This window comes from Schistocerca piceifrons, chromosome 8 (assembly GCF_021461385.2).
Source record: "Schistocerca piceifrons isolate TAMUIC-IGC-003096 chromosome 8, iqSchPice1.1, whole genome shotgun sequence".
Lineage (NCBI taxonomy): Eukaryota > Metazoa > Arthropoda > Insecta > Orthoptera > Acrididae > Schistocerca > Schistocerca piceifrons.
Genome location: NC_060145.1, coordinates 40876232 through 40890454, shown reverse-complemented (window position 1 = coordinate 40890454; position 14223 = coordinate 40876232). Strand labels below are relative to the sequence as shown.

Sequence of the window (14223 nt, the reverse complement as noted above, 5' to 3'; positions counted from 1 at the left end):
GTCGGTAGGGATCGTACTTCTGGAGTGGGAGGAAGGGCTTGCTAACATACCTGTATGCAGGATGTGAGGATTGTGTGACCAGCAGTGACAAAGGACGGTGCGTGTGTCAGATGGGTGCAGGTTGGCAGCAAGTGTTCTAAAACCTCTTTATAAGATCCAGTGTTAGAAATAGCTCTTACTTACGATGTTAATCAGACTCGAGTACCTATTCTTGCATAATGGCTACACCAATGAGGACTTTGATCCATATTCCAGCCAACCACCGATGGATTAAAACCTATTTCGGAGTGTGCAATAAACACTATTTTGTCTTTTCCTAATCTCGGAAATTTCTGTTCACTTCTTTTTCGGGCAGCGCGTACATCGTGAAAGTCTAACTACCTCCACGAACTGCTTGTCCGAAGGGTACAGCAGCAGAGCACGGACTGATGGGCTTCAAGCGCGCATGTGAACACACGAACCGTACTTGAGCCATGTATTTGCTTACATTTGGTAGATTAGAGCAGACGTTTCGATAGGTTGGCTGCCAAGGAGTGTAAGCCAAAACTTTCTCAGTAGAGCAAATTTAAAGTTAATAGCTCATAGTTATATATTTCTTGAGTAAATTAGGACATGGCCATAACTTGTAAATGTAAAATTTCTATCACAGAAGTATAAATATATTGTTGAAAGATTTTAAATGCCTCAAAATTAAAAAATTCAGAATCATTATCTTAAAAAGTTATTTGGGAAGGGCAATGAGCGCAAGTAAAAAGCGACAACCTACTCAAACAGCAGAACCGTTATTTATTTTCAGCAGATGCTAAGAGAAACTACCGTTTCGTAACTGAGCCGGTTTATAACCATGTCACCTATGTTCTTAGACAGACGAGGATAACTGATAACGCTGTGGAACTTTATCTCAGGATTCGTGCTAACTCCTACGCAGCGGGATGCTTGTGTACGGAATGTACAGTGTGTACAAATAAGAAGGTCTCGTACTGCAAACAAATATAGGTAACAGAATTAGGGATCAATTGGCAAACGCTGGATGCTGCTTCAAGTGCGGGATCCTCCGTATACAGTTGGATAATAAACTGAGGTGTCGCCAGGACGTAAGTTCACCGAAAAACTCTGTTGTGTTGCTTTGCACTCAGAAATCCCTCTCGTGCTGTTGACCTACAGGGATCTAGGGAATCACTTATATGCCTCTGCTGATACTCCCTAATGTTATCTGTGGTTAATAAAAAAAACTGAACACTGCTAATATATCCTAATGGTATTTATGGTTAACAAAAAAAGCTGATTAATTCACAAGTACTATAGGGGAACTCAGGCCGGAAAGAGATACTTACTCTTTAAAAAAATTTATAAAATAAAGGAACACAAAAAAACACTTCTTAAAGGTGTATAGTATCACTTTGCATTACAACCTAACGTACCTTAGTTAAAAATCACTTAAACCTGTATGTTATGTGCTTTTACATTTTCAAAGAAATGCCTGCATATTTCCCGTTCTGCCTCACCCTTGGAAAGAGCGGTATAAGACAATTTTTTGTGACATTATTGCGTAAACGCTGAAATTATTAGGAATGTCATCTTAAAACTAAGGCAAAATTGTTTAATGAACAATTTAGACTAAGGAATTGAGAATTTTCAACAAAATCGGTACTGGTAACATCAAGAGAATATTTTGAAGTCCTACACACTGTAGACAAAGGAATAAAAGTTGATCTCCTGGAACAGTTAGAAATTTTCGCTCATAGGAATAAGTCTCCAGAATGAAATTTTTACTCTGCAGCGGAGTGCGCGCTGATATTAAACTTCCTGGCAGATTAAAACTGTGTGCCGGACCGAGACTCGAACTCTGGACCTTTCCCTTTCGTGGGCAAAGGCAAAAGCCAAAGGTCCCGAGTTCGAGTCTCACCCGGGCACACAGTTTTAATCTGCGAGGAAGTTTCAAGAATAAGTCTCCCAACACCAGCTTAAATGAACAAATAGATTTAGCAAATAACCCATTCTTCTAAAATTTCAAAGAATCATTACTCTTGAAAAATCAAATAACTCACAAAAAATGTCTCCCTTCGACACACTCTCTCTCTCTCTTCTCCCCCCCCTCCCCCCTGTCTCTCCCATAATGGCACACCTACTCAACAATCTCTTTCTCCTTCTAGTATACACACACCTACACACAAACACACACACACACACACACACACACACACACACACACACACACATACATACATACATACACTCCTCCTTCCACATGTCACCCAGCTTAAAAGTTCATTATTAAAATTTTAAAAAAATCTGTGATGTTTATTGTTAATTTCATAAGTGTTGATCAATATTAATTAACCAATGACAAATGAAATGTGAATCGCAATTGCAGTGCCAATATTGTAGTTGTATTAGCTTCCAAACTCATTGTTTCATAGATTTTATAAATAGCACATGTCAATTTTGCCATATTACCACATGTTATTTTACAATAAACAAATAGATACATACTTACTGACACCAGTCTTTATTACAAGACGTGAAGAAAGAGCTCTCTGCGCTAACACAATTTCTTTGACATAACTTTAGCCATACTCTTTGGTTTATTTACGTCTTCTACAGCATGTGGAATGCGCTACCTGTGGCTAAGCGTAGTGCAATTAATGTCGCTGGAAAACGTTCATTATGTTTTCCACAATGCTGTGTACACCAGCATCCACCAACGAATACTATTCTCTGTAAGTAAAGCAACAAAATCTATCTCATAATGTGAATAATTCTCGCCACACTTAGTGCTCACATGTTTCGTTTAAACATCTTGCGACAGCTACACGACTCTCACACTGCTGCAGACAATTAATAAATATGTAAAATCTGTTGATGAATCGCTAGGCGGTTCGAATCCTGAAATGTAATAACGACAAACTGAAGAACAAAACAAAAGGCGGCTGTTGCAGTAATTTCAAGAGACCTTTATTTTAAAGTCATTTAAAAATTTTTAGAATTCTTTTTAATGCTTAATGCCTAATTGCTGTTACTGTTATTTTATTGAATACGATCGCTCGTGTACCAAATGCATTTTATCGTTAGCGAACAGCTCCTGTAGGTCGCTTATTGATAATTCCTATAACCCAGTCGTGCGTTTCTTTGACTAGTCTATGTGGTAAGTTATTCCTTTCTGCTACTTTTATAGGTTAAAGATCGGACAATGAGGTGTTTCATCGTTGGATTAAAGAGCCTGCTCTCCAATTACTTTAGATGTGCCACCAAATTGTCCTTTTGTTCTGCAGAACACATTTTTAATTTTCCCATTTGATTTGTCAGCTCTATAGTTGGGATTATTCCTAGCTTTACGAAAGTATCTTCCCGACGTTGCTTTGGGACTTTAAACTCTTTAAATGTATGGCCGCTAGTACTGCAGCTGAGTGAATAAGCATTTAGTTTCGTAAGTGCGAGTAGCTTGGATCGAATCTCGCTGCCGGTACCTTTTTTTTATTCCCACGTAATTCTAACGACGTAAAACATTTTTACACTGCACAGCAAGGTGTCATTTTATCCATAATATTACTACCTAGGGTCTTCGTCTGCTTGCAAGAGACCACTGGCTCATTTGGACGAAGAGCAACAAAATCAGTTTCTGAGCACGCACGCAAATACAAGAATGTTACGATAGCGCCTTCTAAGTCCGGCAGACTCATGACAACAGTATAGAAGAATTTTCTAACCGATGTTTTGAGCCATGAGTGAGGAAACAAGAATTTCTCTCGCTTCTCGGTTCATGTGGAGAGTAAAGGAATCCAGGTTTGCACGACGAAGCTTTTCAACATGGTGATCGTCTGCCCAGGATGCAGCATTAAAGTAATTCCCCCAAAATGTATTCACCTGTTGCAGCTTTGCACCGCACTTTTTTTTTTTTTTACAGGTATGTGTGGAACCTCATAGAACAGCTAGAAAATTGCGCGTACATTATCGAACAGAACGGAGAGCTTGTAGAGAAGTTAACATTAAAATTCTGTTGTCTGCACCAATATTCGATGATAAGCTTCGATATGCGTGGTACGCTGCTAAATTACGGATGCCCGAGAACTGTTTATGAATGAAGACCAAGCTTGTTTTTCAGTACACGCATTGCAAAAACCACTCACATTCAAAACTTTGGCGTCCATTCCATGTGTTGTGTTTCGCAATAATTATTCCTTTCTGCATTTCCACGATATTTCTCATCCTGATAAGTGCAGTACTCCGTAGATTACGCAGATATAGGTACAATAATTTAAATAAACAAATGACGGTCCTGATTTGAGTGAAAGTGCTCGTATATCTTTTATAACTTACAGTCTCCTTATGAAAGAAATTTTTTCTTCATTTTTCAAGACAAAGGTTATTAAAGTAATAAATGAATCATTAAATATTGATAACTTTCACCGTCATAATGAATCTGTTGTTTGAATTACGTTGGAATGAAAAGAAAACCGACAGCGAGTTTCGATTCAGAGGCCTCGGACTTTGAACCTAAGCCATTCCTCGCGCAGCTACGGATTCCTTAAATACAAGCGACCATACAAAGCATTTAAGCACGCGTAAAATTTTCAAACTCGCTTTTCTCGAAAACGGTTGAGAGATACGTCTCCTTGTTTACAAAGGTCGAAGCCCTGGTCGTACCCAGCACCCCCTGTCAATATGAATCGAATCGGTGAAAGTAAGTTCGTATGGTCGGTCCCCTCGTGAGCAGCGGACGTATATTAAAGCGTGAGAAAGTGACGTGCAGACAGGGGAAGACAGCGCGCGTCTTACCGTGCCGGGCGTCCTCTGCGAGATCGGCGGGGGCGGACGCTGTGGGGTGGCGTCGGTGAGTGTGGGGCGGCGTCGGTCCGGCGCTGGGCGCTCCTCTGGGCTTCGGCAGCGTCGCGACGCCGTTTATAGCTTCCGCCACGCCGGGCGCCGGGGCGCCGCGCATGCGCGCTGAAGTGGGTCGCCAACTTTTGCGCACGCCTCCGCCTACGCGTCGACACCTACACGCGCGGACATCCCTCGCTACCCCCTGTTAGCGGAACCATCAATCCGCCAGCCCACGTACGCGGTCAGCTATAGCAGAGTTCTTCCTCTTCGTATAGTGCATCACCCACTGGTCAAGTACCCCGTTCGTAGCCAACAAGTAGAAAATTAAAGTTATATATACTAAGATGGTATCTGTTCTTTCGGACATGTCCGAAAGAACAGATACCATCTTAGTATATATATATATATATATATATATATATATATATATATATATATATATATACAGGGTGTTTCAAAAATGACCGGTATATTTGAAACGGCAATAAAAACTAAACGAGCAGCGATAGAAATACACCGTTTGTTGCAATATGCTTGGGACAACAGTACATTTTCAGGCAGACAAACTTTCGAAATTACAGTAGTTACAATTTTCAGCAACAGATGGCGCTGCGGTCTGGGAAACTCTATAGTACGATATTTTCCACATATCCACCATGCGTAGCAATAATATGGCGTAATCTCTCAATGAAATTACCCGAAACCTTTGACAACGTGTCTGGCGGAATGGCTTCACATGCAGATGAGATGTACTGCTTGAGCTGTTCAATTGTTTCTGGATTCTGGCGGTACACCTGGTCTTTCAAGTGTCCCCACAGAAAGAAGTCACAGGGGTTCATGTCTGGCGAATAGGGAGGCCAATCCACGCCGCCTCCTGTATGTTTCGGATAGCCCAAAGCAATCACACGATCATCGAAATATTCATTCAGGAAATTAAAGACGTCGGCCGTGCGATGTGGCCGGGCACCATCTTGCATAAACCACGAGATGTTCGCAGTGTCGTCTAAGGCAGTTTGTACCGCCACAAATTCACGAAGAATGTCCAGATAGCGTGATGCAGTAATCGTTTCGGATCTGAAAAATGGCCCAATGATTCCTTCGGAAGAAATGGAGGCCCAGACCAGTACTTTTTGAGGATGCAGGGACGATGGGACTGCAACATGGGGCTTTTCGGTTCCCCATATGCGCCAGTTCTGTTTATTGACGAAGCCGTCCAGGTAAAAATAAGCTTCGTCAGTAAACCAAATGCTGCCCACATGCAAATCGCCGTCATCAATCCTGTGCACTATATCGTTAGCGAATGTCTCTCATGCAGCAATGGTAGCGGCGCTGAGGGGTTGCCGCGTTTGAATTTTGTATGGATAGATGTGTAAACTCTGGCGCGCATGAGACGATACGTGGACGTTGGCGTCATTTGGACCGCAGCTGCAACACGGCGAACGGAAACCCGAAGCCACTGTTGGATCACCTGCTGCACTAGCTGCGCGTTGCCCTCTGTGGCTGCCGTACGCAGTCGCCCTACCTTTCCAGCACGTTCATCTGTCACGTTCCCAGTCCGTTGAAATTTTTCAAACAGATCCTTTATTGTATCGCTTTTCGGTCCTTTGGTTACATTAAACCTCCGTTGAAAACTTCGTCTTGTTGCAACAACACTGTGTTCTAGGCGGTGGAATTCCAACACCAGAAAAATCCTCTGTTCTAAGGAATAAACCATGTTGTCTACAGCACACTTGCACGTTGTGAACAGCACACGCTTACAGCAGAAAGACGACGTACAGAATGGCGCACCCACAGACTGCGTTGTCTTCTATATCTTTCACATCACTTGCAGCGCCATCTGTTGTTGAAAATTGTAACTACTGTAATTTCGAAAGTTTGTCCGCCTGAAAATGTACTGTTGTCCTAAGCATATTGCAACAAACAGTGTATTTCTATCGCTGCTCGTTTAGTTTTTATTGCCGTTTCAAATATACCGGTCATTTTTGAAACACCCTGTATATATATATATATATATATATATATATATAAGGCCCACCAGCCTCTTGACCATCTCCTTCTTCTGTGCGAATGCACAAACAGTGCCCGAACTCTTACGGGAATCGGCAACGCGCCGCGAGTAATGAGTATAATGGGCGGGGGCACTACGAATGTACTGCGGGATAATACGTTTCGCGGGAGGCGTGCCAGAGATAAATCCCTGAAGTCGCGCTATCCTCTGTGTCCTCGGTGGCTCAGATGGATAGAGCGTCTGCCATGTAAGCAGGAGATCCCGGGTTCGAGTCCCGGTCGGGGCACACATTTTCATCTGTCCCCGTTGACGTATGTCAACGTCTGTAAGTAGCTAAGGGTGTTCATTTCATCGTAAAATTAAAGCTGCAACAATGTCAACATCTACATCTACGTCTTACTCCCCAAACCACGTTAGGGAGTGCTGCGGAGAGTACTTTGTGTACTGTCCCAGTCGCGTACGATTTGCGGGAAAAAAGATCGCTGGTAAACCTCCGTGAGGGGAGGGGAGGGGGATAGATGTACACTTCTGGCGATTAAAATTGCTACACCACGAAGAGGACGTGCTACAGATACGAAATTCAACCGATAGGAAGAAGACGCTCTAATATGCAAATCATTGGCTTTTCAGAGCATTCACGCAAAGTTGGCGCCGGTGGCGACACCTACAACGTGCTGACATGAGGAAAGTTTCCAACCGATTTCTCATACACAAACAGCAGTTGACCGGCGTTGCCTGGTGAAACGTTGTTGTGATGTCTCGTGTAAGGAGGAGAAATGCGTACCATCACGTTTCCCACGTTGATAAAGGTCGGATTGTGGCCTATCGCGATTGCGGTTTATCGTATCGCGACATTGCTGCTCGCGTTGGTCGAGATCCAGTGACTGTTAGCAGAATGTGGAATCGTATCACTAGCAGTCGAGATGACAGGCATCTTATCCGCATGGCTGTAACGGATCGTGCAGCCACGTCCCGATCCCTGTGTTGACAGATGGGGACGTTTGCAAGACAACAACCATCTGCACGAACAGTTGGAGGACGTTTGCGGCAACATGTACTATCAGCTCGGAGACCACGGCTGCGGTTACCCTTGACGCTGTATCACAGACAGGAGCGCCTGCGATGGTGTACTCAACGACGAACCTGGGTGCACGAATGGCAAAACGTCATTTTTTCGGATGAATGCAGGTTCTCTTTACAGCATCATGATGGTCGCATCCGTGTTTGGCGACATCGCGGTGAACGCACATTGGAAGCGTGTATTCGTCATCGCCCAACTGGCGTAACACCCGGCGTGATGCTATGGGGTGCCATTGGTTACACGTCTCGGTCACCTCTTGTTCGCACTGACGGCACTTTGAACAGTGGACGTTACATTTCAGATATCTTAAGACTCGTAGCTCTACCTTTCATTCGATCCCTGCGAAACCATACATTTCAACAGGATAATGCACGACCGCATGTTGCAGGTCCTGTACGGGCCTTTCTGGATACAGAAAATGTTCGACTGCTGCACTGGCCACCACATTCTCACCGAGCAAGGTGGCGCAATGGTTAAACACTGGACTCGCATTCGGGAGGACGACGGTTCAATCCCGCGTCCGGCCATCCTGATTTAGGTTTTCCGTGATTTCCCTCAATCGCTCCAGGCAAATGCCGGGATGGTTCCTTCCCTAATCCGATGAGACCGATGACCTCGCTGTGTGGTCTCCTTCCCCAAAACAACCCAACCCCAACCACATTCTCCAGATCTCTCACCAACTGAAAACGTCTGGTCAATGGTGGCCGAGCAACTGGCTCGTCACAATGCGCCAGTCACTACTCTTTATGAACTGTGGCATCGTGTTGAAGCTGCTTTGGCAGCTGTACCTGTACACGCCATCCAAGCTCTGTTTGACTCACTGCCCAGGCGTATCAAGGCCGTTATTACGGCCAAAGGTGGTTGTTCTGGGTAATGATTTCTCAGGATCTATGCTCACAAATTGCGTGAAAATGTAATCACATGTCAGTTCTAGTATAATATATTTGTCCAATGAATACCCGTTTATCATCTGCATTTCTTCTTGGTGTAGCAATTTTAATGGCCAGTAGTATACATAGGAAGGAGAAGTCATGGAATGCCTCATAATATCGTATCGTGCCCACTTTTGCCCGGCGTACTGCAGCAACTCGACTCAGCGTAGACTCAACAAGTCGTTGGAAGTCCCCTGCAGAAATACGGGGACATGCCTGCCTCTATAAGCTGTCCATTAATGCGAAAGTGTTGTCATAGCAGGATTTTATGCACGAACTGATTTCTCGATTATATCCCATGAAGTTCGATGGGATTAATGTAGGACGATATGGTTGACAAAATCATTCGCTCGAATTGTACAGAATGAATTTCAAACCAATCTCGGACAGTTGTGGTCCACTGAGATGGCGCACTGTCATCCACAAAAATTTCATCATTGTTTGGGAACAACGAAGTCCATGAATGGCTGCAAATGTTCTCCAAGTAGCCGAACACAACCATTTACAGTCAATGATCGGCTCATTTGGACCAAAGTACCCAGTCCATTCCATGTAAACACAGACCACATGATTTTACATTAGATTAGATTAGATTAACACTTGTTCCGTAGATCATGAATACGACACTTCGTAATGATGTGGAACGTGTCAGGTTAATAAAAGATGTCAGTACAAGATATTACACTACACAAAATATTGCATGACACTAATGTTTAAATTGTTGCTTTTTTTCCCTTAATTTATATCTAAAAATTCAGCCAATGAGTAGAAGGAGTTGTCATCTAGAAATTCTTTTAATTTATTTTTAAATGTTAATTCGCTATCTGTCAGGCTTTTGATGCTGTTTGGTAGGTGGCCAAAGACTTTTGTGGCAGCATAATTTACGCCTTTCTTTGCCAAAGTCAGATTTAACCCTGCATAGTGAAGATCATCCTTTCTCCTGGTGTTATAGCTATGCACACTGCTATTACTTTTGAACTGGGTTGGATTATTAACAACAAATTTCATAAGTGAATATATATACTGTGAGGTTACTGTGAGGATCCCTAGATCTTTAAATAGATGTCTGCAGGATGACCGTGGGTGGGCTCCAGCAATTGTTCTGATTACACGTTTTTGAGCAATGAATACTTTTCTACTCAACGATGAATTACCCCAGAATATGATGCCATACGAAAGCAGTGAATGAAAGTAGGCATAGTAAGCTAATTTACTGAGATTCTTATCACCAAAATTTTCTATATCCCTAATAGCATACGTAGCTGAACTCAGACGTTTCAGCAGACCATCAATGTGTTGCTTCCAGTTTAGCCTCTCATCAATGGACACACCTAAAAATTTTGAAAATTCTACCTTAGCTACAGACTTCTGTTCAAAGTCTATATTTATTACTGGAGTTGTGCCATTTACTGTACGGAACTGTATGTACTGTGTTTTATCAAAATTTAAAGAGGGTCCGTTTGCTGAGAACCACTTAATAATTTTGTGAAAAACATCATTTACAATTACATCACTTAGTTCTTGGTTTTTGGATGTTATTACTATACTTGTATCATCACCAAAAAGAACTAACTTTGCAACTTCATCAATGTGGAATGGTAAGTCATTAATGTATATCAAGAACAGTAAAGGACCTAAGACCAACCTTGTGGGACCCCGTACTTGATAGGCCCCCCAGTTTGAGGAATCAGCTTTTGTTTTAACATTACATGAACCACTTATTTCAACTTTTTGCATTCTTCCAGTTAAGTATGAATTAAACCATTTGTGCACTGCCACCCTCAAACCATAATGATTTAGCTTATCTAAAAGAATTCCATGATTTACACAATCAAAAGCCTTCGAGAGATCACAAAAAATGCCAATGGGTGATGTCCGGTTATTCAGCGCGTTTAATATTTGGTAAGTAAAAGCGTATATAGCATTTTCTGTTGAAAAACCTTTCTGAAAACCAAACTGACATTTTGTTAGTACTTTATTTTTACAAATATGGGAGGCTACTCTTGAATACATTACTTTCTCAAACATTTTTGATAGAGCTGGAACCCCCACCATCTTGCACAGCGTCTTGTTGACAACTGGCTCCGTGGCTCCGTATGGTCTGCGCCACACTCGATCCCTACCGTCAGCTGTTACGAACTGAAATCGGGACACATCCGACAGGCCACGGTTTTCCAGTAGCTTCGGGTCCAACCGATATGGTCACCAGTCCAGAAGAGGAGCTGCAGGCCACGTCGTCCCGTTAGCAGAGGCACTCCTACCGGTCATATGCTGCCGTGGTACATTAACTACAAATTTCGCCGCACTTTTGTTACGGATTCGTCGTACGTCCCACATTGGTTTCTGCGGTTATTTCACTCATTGTTGCTTGTCTGTTAGCACTTACAACTGGTCTCGGTCCTTAAGTTGTCCGAAGTGAGCGGTAAAGCTTGAAATGTGGTATTCTCGGCAAACTCTTGACACAGTGTATCTCGGAATATTGAATTCCCTAACGGTTTCTGGAACAGAATGTGCCATACGTCTAGCTGCAACTACCACTCCTCGTACCAAATCTCTTAATTCTCGTCGTGCGGTCATAATCACGTCGGAAACCTTTTTACATGAATCACTTGAGCCCAAAGGACAGCTCCTACAACGCACTGTCCTTTTATACCTTGTGTACGCGAACAACCGCAAATTGTATGCGTGCATATAGCTATTCCATGGCTTTTGACTGTCCTAGGAAAATACACTCTTGGAACTTTAACAGCAGAACGTACCGTGATGCAGAACGCCTCTCTTGCAACGCCTGCCAGGGGAGTTGGCTGAGCATCTCCGTAACGTTTTCGCGCTTATTAAGTGAATCTGTAACGAAACGTGTTACTCTTCTTTGGCTCCTCTCTATTTCCTCTATCAGTCCTGTCTGGTACGGATCCCATACTGACGAGCAATATTCAGTCAAGTATTTTGCTAGCTACTTCCTTAATTGATGGACCACATTTCATGACGATTCTTTCAATGCATCTCAGTCTGGCACCTCCCTTACTCACGATGAATTTTATGAAGTCGTTCAACTTCAAATCGTTCTGTACGCAGACTCATAGATATTTTATGGAAGAATCTGCTTCCAGTTATAAAATGACTTTTATCTTAATAATACGAATATTTACATATGTGTTTGGAGAGAGAGAGAGAGAGTGATTGATTTTTGATTGAGATTTTTACTTTAAGTCGTAACTGGTACCTGACTTATTGAATGAAAACTATAGAGAATGCATTTCTTTTCCTGTATTTTACTGAACTCTGTACACTTACAATTCTGTCGATTGATAGACGGCGACGACAATGAATTTCACCTCCTTTTCCAAAAAACAAGATATTTCTATTCTTCACTTCCAGAAAATTTGTATACATAAATGTTTGGCAACTCTTTACTCGGTTTTATCACTAAAATATCAATTTTCATTAAATGTAACAATACGTTCTGAGCGACGGCCTAGCAACACGTCCTCTTTCCACAAGATACAGATTAACAGTCCTCTTTTTTTAACAAATCAATTGTCTTTTCTTTAGATTCCATACTCAAAGATTCACAACTACTATCGTTGCGGGAATTGCGCGCTAAAAGAGTTTCTTGCTGTCCAGCTGCGCTCAACTTCAGTTCAAGTACTTTTTGAATCACATTTACATTTACGGTATTTACATACATTACTGAGCTTCTCAGAATAAAATCAGGCACAAATTACTTTAAAAAAAAAGAAGCAGTGAGGCTCCCATAACATTACAAAGTGATTGTTGTGCAATTGTGTAAAGGTACAGTAAAGAGTGTTTCTGACTATTTATTCTCAATACGTTACATTTACGTTAAGAGACAACTGCCGCTCCCTGCACCAAGCGTCACTCTTCGGCAGGTCTTCCTGAATTTCGCTACAATTTTCTACATTCGCGATTGCTCTGCGTACCATAGCATCATCAGCGAAAGGCCTCATGCAACATACCACCTTATCTACTGGGTCATCTATAAATATGGAGAAAAGTAATGGCCGTATTGCTGGAGCATTCCAGAAATTATTTTTACATATGATGACTTCTCTCCGTACAGAATGGTATGCTGTGTTCTGTTTGCTACAAACTCTTCAGTCCAATCAGACAGCTCATCTGATATTCCGTACGCTGGTATTGTGTTCATTAGGCGGCAGTGCGGAACTGTATCGAATGCCTTTCGCAAGCCAAGGAACACGGCATCTAGCCGGGCGCCCGTATCTATCGCTTTCTGGGTCTCATGGACGAACAGAGTGAGCTGGATTTCACAAGATCGTTGTTTTCGAAACTTACGTTGATTACTACAGAGAAGATTTTCGGTCTCCAGAAATGTCATTACATGCGAGCATATAACGTGTTCCAAAGTTCTACAACTGAGTGACGCGAGAGGCCTACAGTTTTGTGCGCCTGTTCGACGACGTTTGTTGAAAACGTGGATCACCTGCCCTTTCTTCAATTATTAGGAACCCTTCGTTCCTCTAAAGACCTATGGTACACCATTCGCAAAAAAGAGGGAAGTTTCCAGAATGAGATTTTCACTCTTCAGCGGAGTGTGCGCTGATATGAAATTTCCTGGCAGATTAAAACTGTGTGCCGGACCGGGACTCGAACTGGGGACTTTGCCAGGAAGTTTCATTTCAGCGCACACTCCGCTGCAGAGTGAAAATCTCATTCCGGAAACATCCTACAGGCTGTGGCTAAGCCATGTCTCCGCAATACCCTTTCTTTCAGGAATACTAGTTCTGCAAGGTTCGCAGGAGAGCTTCTGTAAAGTTTGTAAGGTAGGAGACAAGGTACTGGCAGAAGTAAAGCTGAGAGGAGGGGGCGTGTATCGTGCTTGGGTAGCTCAGATGGTAGAGCACTTGCCCGCGAAAGGCAAAGGTCCCGAGTTCGAGTCTCGGTCCGGCAGAGTTTTAATCCGCCAGGAAGTTTCAAGAGGAAAGTTCTTTCGCACACAGTGCGTAAAATCGAACTGGTATCCCGTCAGGTCCATTGACCTTTCCTCTGCTTATGAATTTCAGTTGCTATTCTGTCGCTTGGTCACTCATTTAGATAGCTGTCATTTTATCGTTAGTGCGATGATTTAAAGGAGTGGCGCAGGACGCGAACTTTCAGTGGAAGAAGAAGAGATCCCGAGTTTGTAATGTTACATATGAATATTGATACAGAGTGTATAAAAACATGCGTTTTGAAATTTCAAGGATTTGCTCCTGATATGAGATGAAATGAAATGTGCGTACGACATATTTTGGCCAGGCGTCCCCTTCGGGGAGTTTGACCGCTTGGTGCAAGTCTCTTTATTTGGCCCCACTTCGATGACTTGCGCTTCGATGATGACGAAATGAAGATGAAGGTGTCAA

The 14223-nt window shown here is 42.7% G+C and overlaps 1 protein-coding gene and 1 non-coding gene across 2 annotated transcripts in view; one reads left to right on the top strand and one right to left on the bottom strand.

Moving 5' to 3' along the window:
- The window catches only part of LOC124711584, a 445273-nt gene extending 440415 nt beyond the window's left edge, over positions 1–4858 (bottom strand). The window contains exon 1 of the mRNA XM_047241731.1: positions 4777–4858. The gene's annotated coding sequence lies outside the window, so the exon portion shown is untranslated. The remainder of the gene's footprint in view (positions 1–4776) is intronic.
- Positions 4859–7041: 2183 nt separating this feature from the next.
- On the top strand, positions 7042–7115 carry Trnat-ugu. The gene has a single exon. It is a non-coding gene; the product is annotated as a tRNA-Thr (tRNA).
- The last annotated feature ends 7108 nt before the right edge of the window (positions 7116–14223 follow it).